Genomic DNA, 9,103 nt, shown 5'->3' with positions numbered 1-9,103 from the left:
TTTTCGACCTCCGTGGAGGTCTCTAGGTTGCTGTCTTCTCTCGTAATACTCATGTGAGGGTCTAGTTCAGATTGTGAGCTATGCATCAAGTGATCTTCTTCATCATGAAAATTGTGATCTCTTCCCGAGGCCTCCCCCTCTGGCTCTCGGAGACGAGTTACCGAGTCGGTATCATCTGAATTTGACAAGGCTAAGAAAGAATTACCTGATAAGATACCCAGCCGAACCATGTTGTGCAATTGGAATCAACGCCTTCTTTGCCATCTTTCTACGTGGTTGATCTGACTTTTCCATTTGACCCGCACCTATAGTGAACTGATTTGATTTCGATGGAACCACCAACCAATCACCATTTCTGTCTCGTCCCTCCTCCACACTATGTTGGCCTGATTCTCGGTTTGTCAATGTTGCTGGGCGTTTACGACCACCACCAGCTCGGTTTGCTGCAGCCGCATGGACGTTTTGAGTACCTTGTTGCCTCCCAATTAAGTTATTATTACTCTTCCTCGAGGATATCAAAACCCGTTGGTCAGATTGTTGCTTATAAGAACTTGTTGTTCGGTTATCACCCTTTGGTTGGTTTGTATCGCTAGTAGGGACAGTAGGGTGACCAAAAGATTTTGGTTGTTTAGGACAATCTGAATCAGCATGACCGAATACTTGACACCCTTCACACCTATCCGGCTTCCATGAATACTCCACTTGCACTTTTACCATGTAATCAGAAGACCCCTCTTTAACTCGAATGTTTACTTCATCCGGTAAACTCTTATCAACTTTTACCTCCACACACACACGTGCGAATGCCATCCTCTCTTTCGATTCCGTACGACTGTCTTGCATGAGAGGTACACCCACCACGCTAGCAATATAAGAGATTCCTTTCGTATTCCAAAGCAAAAGTGGAATGTTCCGAAAACAGACCCAAATAGGTATAGTTTTCAATTCTTGAAGCTCTTGTTCAACATTATGTTTCCATTGTCGAACTACAAAGAGTCTCCCCGCAATAAATATCGGCTCATGTTCCAATGCCCTTCGTCTATCATGCGACGAAGAAAACTTTATAACGTAAGCTGAATTACCATGCACAGTGAGCTTCATATCCCCTCTCGGTTTCCATTGTTTCAACAACACACTATGCACCAATCCATACCCCAACCTTTCACCAACAAAGCTGCCAATAAGAATATCTTCGAAAGTTTTAATTTCATGTGTGAATTCAGTAGCATTCACTTCAGCAATCAGGTTTCCATCTCTCTCCTTAGGTGGGAAATAACTCAGTTCAGCACGTTTTAAGACTTGCTGTTTTGTAAATAGAGAACTCCAATTAACAGGTCCGTGTAAATCACCATGGATATTTTTAGAAGCACTCACCTGATCAGGCCCAACACCTTGTCGTCCCTCTCCATTGGAAAACCTAGTTTCTGCCGAAACCCTAATTCCCTCTGAGTTTTCAATCGGTGTTGCACATGGTGAGTATTTAGCGTAGAAATTTGATTTTAGCCTTTCAATTCTTTTCGCAATCAGGTCAAGCTCCAAGTTTGACATAGACCTGGAATCAAACAGAATTTCTAAATTAGTAAGCAATACCAAAGTTACAAAAGAAAATATAGATAAGGATAAGCAATTAGATGAAACAATTCCCCGACAGCGGCGCCAAAAATTTGTTGGATATTTTACGCACAACGAAGTAATACCTTTCTTACTTCAATGAAGTCTAGTGATAGTAATAAGCAAGGGTCATCCCACAGGGAATTGTTATCTAATTATAATGCTTATCAATGTCACAAATAAAAAAAAATCTAGTTTTTGGATTGAGATTCTAGTTGTAAATCCAACTTAACAAGTGGTTATTAAATAGTAAAGAGAAACAAGTCAGGGCTCATTTCCATTCTAAACAATCATTCACTCCTTAACACAGGTATTTGGGATCAAGTTTCACAAAGCATAGATGAAGATGCTCACATAATTGCTCATGGCATTTGAGTCAAAAACTACACTTCTCTCGTAATTGATGCACCATGTATGGAATTTACAATGAAGCATGTATTCCTAATTGGAAATCAGTATGGTATTTACTAAATTTAACAATGAGGAATCCATTAAACACAACGAGAACGAACATCACATATTTCTTAAGATATGATATTTATCTTAAGCAAACAAGTATCAAACTTCACATGTATAGATCTTATCCTACACATTTGTTGCTCTTAAGTTGTATGACATATGGCACTTGCTCTAAAACCTGCAACTAATAAGCTTAAAATCATATTCCTATGGTGATCATTCACAAGAATAAAGATTATAAACCAAAATTTCAAGTGGTGAATTTGACATCATCTAACAATATGAAACTCAAACCAAATATATATTAAGAAAGTGAAGCCATGTTTAGGGGTTTAAGGCAGCCCCAACTCAAATAAAATTAGCTACTCATGTTTGAAAATAAATCAGCAAACTGAAAGAAAAAAAATACTATAACTCCGAATGGAAATCAGACTTTTGTAACTTCTATTCCCTTTCTCTTGCTTCTCTTCCCCCTCTTCCTTGGAAAGATGCTCCATTTATAGCCTTAGGATCAATTTAATCCAGCACTTTTGTAACCACAAATATTAATTCATCCTAATAACTTTTGTAACCACAAACATTAACTTCTCAATTTAATCCAGCACTTTAATGTCTTCAAATTAACTTTTGTAACCTCTTTTGTAGTATGGCTTATTCATTGGTGATGTTCACACTCCAATGAATTTGGACCAATTGTTGCACCAGCTTAACTTTGCCTCATAATTTTCTTTGGTATATTTGTTTTTTAATTTTATCAACTTAATAAGCCAAATTGACCACACCAGCACCCAAAAGGTTTAGTTAGAGACCATCTGATATTGCCTCCTCCAAATGTAGGGTTTTGTACGTCTCTAAGACTACCTAATGTTGTCAGCGGAATCTCAAACGTCTTTATGAATTAATGAGTTAATAACAGAAAGAAGAATACTTTATTCGCTTTCCTCGAATTCGATTCCGTTGCCTTTTTGGGTGATCAGGAGCTTCAAAGTAGTAGCTCCTCTGCTTGAGACACCGAATAGGCTAACTTGAACTCCCTCCCTTTAAGTCAGCTAGGACCTTAATGAAGGTTGAAACGAAGAACTCCTTCTTCTTGACTAGTTAGAAAGAACTGGGAGTTTTTTCTCTAGAATCTTCTCTCTCTAAGATGTATGAGAGAGTTGATTTTCTCTTGAAAAAATTTCACACCTTTTCTGGTTGTCTAATGGCCCTTATATAGAGAAACCCTAATTAAAATCCCAGTCCAATTAGGTTTCAATAAGAATCCCAGAAAAGATAAACACCAGACTGCCATTTGATTGGGAAACCATTCCTATTCGGGTTTCCCCTAATGGTGTGGTTGGCCATAGTAGCCCATTAATGGGTTGCGCGGGCTGGCTCAGATGCGTCAAAAATGCATTACCGTAAACTCATATCATCCACGACGTAAGACGTAAGTAAATGCGCGTAAAAATTTAAACCAAACACATTAAGAATCCTTGTGTGGCCCCTAACCTAAAGAGATGTTGTCTTCTTTAGGATTCACCTAGATCTTCATCCTCGCACTCTAATGAATTCTCTCGCTCAAACTAGGATCTCATCCTGCAGCTCTTCAAATGGACACTTAACCCTAAACTCCAATTACAAGACTCAAACATGCACAAATTGTATGCACTTAGAAATTAAAATTATAATGTGTCACCCATCCGTGCTCGAAAAAAGAAGAAATTACAAAAAACACCCATCTGTGCTCGAAACGAATAGGAAAAACTTCTATAGCCATACTACTTCCGTATTCACATACATCCATACATAACCAAATAATATGATATGATGTAATTTCTATATAGGTCAAAATAATATAGAAAATAAGTGAAAAATCATAAAACATTTGAAAATTATTATTCAGGTCAAAAAGTGTGCAAATACTAAAATACCCTTTTTTGTCATTTTGTGTAACTAAATTCTTTTATTTTTCTTTAAACTTTAAATCGATATAACTTTTGTTTGAGATGTCGGATTTCTATAAAAATTATATATTTAGAAATGATTTTTCATTAGCTTTCTAACAAGATCCACTTTCAATACTTTTTTTCAAAAAAAAAAAATCTAGAAAAAAGCGGCGTTTTTTTCCTCTACGTTTTCTGCAAACGTGTTTGCTTGCATAATGTAAACTGCAAACAAGTGTTTGCAAACAAGTTCTGCAAACATGTGTTTGCAACAATCGGTTATGCAAACATATGTTTGCAAATATAGATTACAAACATGATTTGAAAGCTTTGCAGGTTGGATGAAACTTGGTGTTGATGACATTGACATGCATAGTTCTTTAACATAAAGATACTTTTTTTGTTCCAAACTTAGACATGCATAGTTCTTTGACATATAGGTACTTTAATTCTGAACTTTCTAATATCGAATTACTAAAATTAATTAATTAGATATATCAAAGAAAAATTGAGCTTGTTTTTTTTTTTTTTTTTGCATATATCAGCAGGTTTAAGGAAAACCTGAAACCAAACAAAGAGAAGAAGATAGCCAAACAGCCATCAACAAAAAAACCCAGCCCATACAAAGCCCAAGCAACCCACTAAGAACATATGGTCCCAAGAGTAAATAAAAGACATACAATCAAGACTAAGAGGAAAAAACACCAAAAAAACCTCAATCACTTCAGCCTAAGTCTAATAAGACCCAGCCTATCATCACCAGCCACGCACTGCATAGCATCACTAAGCTCACTAGCTGCAAGGTAATCAACTCCCACTGTATGCCTAGCCTTGGATAACAAATCTGCAAGCTGGTTAGTCTCTCTGAAAACATGCTCAATGCTGCAGGATCTAAACTTAGTCATGTTACTCTTGATGCTTCTAAACACACTTAAGGACTGCCAAGGAGGAGTAGCATCTGCACTATTCAAAAGATCACAAGCATTCTTTGAATCAGAAGCAACAGTCACATTCTCAAAACCATGAGACAAAGCAGTAATGAGTCCTTCATTAATGGCCTGGAGCTCATGGTGAAGAACACTAACAGGCTGAGCACCACCTTGAACACCAATGATGACCTGGCCTACATAATCTCTAAGAACACAACCAAAACCAGTCTGATCACTACTATAGGAACCATATGTATTTATCAAAACAGTACCTGGTGGAGGAGCAACCCAAATACAAGGAATAACTGAAGAAGGAGTGACCTGAACCTGCAAGTTCCAATTATGAGAAACTTTACCCACTCTAGGACTACTAGAAGTTGTACAAGTCAGCTCAGACATCTTCATTCGAACCTCCTCAATGATTCTTCTCAAAAGACCCTCTTGACTAATGGAGGTACCAGCAAATGTTCTTCTGTTTCTCCCACACCATATATGGTAAATAAAAGCATTAAACACTAATTTACCAAGAACAGCCAGACTATCCTTCCCTCTCAAGAGCCTAACACACCAATCAATCAGAGCATCCCAGGAAGAGCAAGGAGTCTGTCTCAAGGCCAGCAAATTGAGGAGAGCCTTCCAAATACCCTTAGAGTAACTACACTTAAAGAAAAGATGAACATCATCCTCCTCACCATTGGAACAAAGACAACAGGTGACATCAATGTGCAAGCCCCACTTATAGAGTTTTAACTTAGTTTTTGCAGCTCTATGTAAAACCACCCAAGAGATAAAACTATGTTTAGGAATATTATGACTAAACCAAACCAATGAGGCCCAAGGAACAGTAGGAGATACCTCTCTCATAGCTTCATAAGTGCATTTTAAAGTAAAGTCCCCCTTATCATTAGCCAACCAAATTCTAGAGTCCTCATAGTCCAAAGCAACACCCACATCATGTAACTGGTTAACAATAGGACCCAAATAGAAAGATTGAAGATGTGACAACTTCCATGCCCCATTCTCCAGACAATCACCAACCTTGGCACTCATATGGTAAGTACTATCATACTTGAGCTTGTTTGATGCTTGAACAATCAGCATGCATTACTAGTCCACTAGTAATAAAACTGTTATCTTCCATACAATTTCTTATCAGAAAAACCATGAATCTCTCTACCCGAGTTCAAGTATTTTAAATCCGAACAAGCCGGAAGGATATATGAAACTGTCAAAGAATTGGGATTCACCTCATTCAAACACATTTGACGGAAAATCATAAGAGCTTCTCTTGGACACCCACATTTAATATAACAAGCCAAAATTGAAGTCCACTAAATCACATCTCTAACAGGAAATTCACCAAACACCTTCTATGCACCTTGAATAAACTTACATTTCCCATACATATTGATCAATTCATTCCCAAGTAATCTAATTGCATCTTCATGGATATCTTTGGCTTTAACTAGACTTCCCAACTCAGAAACCTAATATATTTTACTTTTACCAATATAATTCTTTTTTTTTTTTTATAATGATAAGCGGGAGATGCCCGAACCGAGAACACTGAAATATAAAATCAAAAAACAGCAAAGAAAAATAAAAATTACATCATTTCATTAGCCCCACCCTTTCCTCATTCTCACTGTCCCTCTAGAGTCCGCATTAACGATATTGACTAATTCCACCGGAAGTTGACTAATATTCAAGTGAGTCACCCCCGGTCCGAGCTTCATCTTCGACAAGAAATCTGCAGCCTGACTGGCTTCTCTATAGACATGAAAAACTCGAAAACTCCGAAATTGACTTCGAAGCCTCTGAACTCTCTTCCACAAACGCCTCGCCCTTCATGGTAATTTCTGATGTGGTTTTGCAAGAAGTGACTTGATATTCATCGAGTCAAGACCAAGTTCAACTTCCTGCAATCCGGCACTAAGTGCTAACTCCAAACCCAACTCAACGCCCTGTAGCTCATGTATGAAAATAGTTTGTTCGTCAACCTGACCTGTGGCTGCTCTCACAACAGTCCCCTCCGAGTCTCGAATAATGGCTCCATACCCCGCATCCACCTCGTTCAATGCACCATCCGTATTAATCATGTATCTCCCTGCCGTCGGCCGAGTCCATTTGCATGGAGTGTAAACCGGCTCTTGGAGAGAGATAGTAAGATTCCAGCGATCAATGGTTCTCCGATTCTCTTCCGTATCTTCAAATCGTTTATTCTAAATACCCTATTATTCCGTATCTTCAAATCGTTCAATGGAGGGTATTCAGCTTGATCCTCACTTCATCACAAATAGTTTGTATAATCAACCCCGGTGGCATGACATTACTTCTAAATACCCTATTATTCCGCTCCTTCCAAATATGATAAACATAGGCATTTAGAAGCAAACGACCCACTCGGGCAGCGATAGAAAGCCCACCAAAATGATTGATACACCACTGTAGCTCCCCTTCCCAATCTGCAGCACATACTCTCTGGAATCCCATCTTAAGTAATAACGATTCCCATATAATCTTTGTGACTGAACACCCAAAGAATAGGTGGAAAACCGTTTCTTCGTCTCCCCCACAGTATACACAAGTAGTGTCTATAGCCATACCCCAACTAACCAGAAGCGATCAGGTTTTGAGGCGTTGTCGGAAAGCAAGCCACGTGATGAAGCAATGTTTGGGTATACCACCCGGTGACCATACTAATGAAGTCCAGCTCAATCGAGTTCCTCTAGGTCGAATAGCTTCATACGTCTCTTTGAGAGTAAACTCTCCATTCTGGCTTGGCGTCCAGATCACCTCATCTCTTAGAGTACTATCTACCACCACCTCTCTAGCCTCGACCTCAATAGTCCCTAACATAGCTGCCACATGCCTAGGGAAAGCCCAGCCTGACTGCCCGATAAACTGAGAAACCCGGGCATCTAAATGAAGGTGAGAATCATATCTATGTGTCTCCTCAAAAGCATCAAATAGAAGACCACGAGGATGCCATAAATCAGTCCAAAATTTGGTATCATGACCATCCCCCAAAGAAGTGCAAATGAGTCGATGAGCTGTCGGTCTGCTGGCTAGAATCCGACGCCAACACCAAGAACTTCTACTCGAAGCCGATAAAGTCCAGAAGTGTTGATCTTTGATGAGATTATGTCTCACCCAATCAGCCCACAAAGTCGTCTTACCACTAATCAGATCCCATATATGGCGAAGGTTAGACGCCTCAAACAGCACCTTGACATTACGAAGTCCGAGACCCCCTTCACCAGTTGGGTAACAAAAGCTTTCCCAGCCAATAGGAGCTCTCCTACACCCCATATCAGCACCTGACCAGAGGAACTTACTAAAGATGGAGTTGATGTCGTTCACAACCCTTTTGGGAATAACAAACACCGCTGCCCAATATAGTAACATGCTGTTCAAAACCACCTTACTGAGAAGAACACGCCCCGCAAATGATAAAGAGCGACTCTTCCAAGATTGGATTCGTCTCTTGATTTTATCAATTAGCGGGATGCAATGACTATAGGTAAGACAAGACGATATAAGAGGTAATCCCAGGTATCGAATAGGCAGAGAACCAGTACTGAATTCCAGGATAGTGGTGATATCACTCTGATGTGGAGCCGAAAGACCAGCAAAGAAGATGGTACCCTTGAGCACGTTGGCCTGCAACCCCGTCGCCCGATGAAAACCAGTTAGCACACCTTTTAGAGATTGAGCCGAACCCATGTCTCCTCGAAAGAAGACCATGAGGTCATCGGCAAAACAAAGATGAGTAACCTTCGGGACTAGACACTGGGGGTGAAGCAGAAACCGACCTGCTCTTTCCTCTCGATCAATGAGGACCGCGAAAACCTCCATCATTAAAACAAACAAATATGGGGATATCGGACAGCCTTGCCGTAAACCCCGTTTCCCATCAAAGTAACCATGGGCTTCACCGTTGACCAGAATAGAGAACTTGGACGTAGTAACACAAGCCCGTATCCATTCTATAAATATGCTTGGAAAATGGAACTTACCAAGGACCAAGAGTAGTGAAGACCAACGGACTGTGTCATACGCCTTCTTAAGGTCAATCTTAACCGTACACCGAGCTGGACCAGTAGGTCGATGGTAGTTCCGGACAATCTCATGGGCCTGCATGATATTGTCTTGGATAGTACGTCCAGAGATAAAAGC

This window comes from Eschscholzia californica, unplaced genomic scaffold (genome assembly GCF_041429995.1).
Source record: "Eschscholzia californica isolate CP2 unplaced genomic scaffold, dmEscCali1.0.p SCAF_1, whole genome shotgun sequence".
In the NCBI taxonomy this organism is placed as follows: Eukaryota; Viridiplantae; Streptophyta; class Magnoliopsida; order Ranunculales; family Papaveraceae; genus Eschscholzia; species Eschscholzia californica.
Note: the sequence above shows the minus strand (reverse complement) of the source record.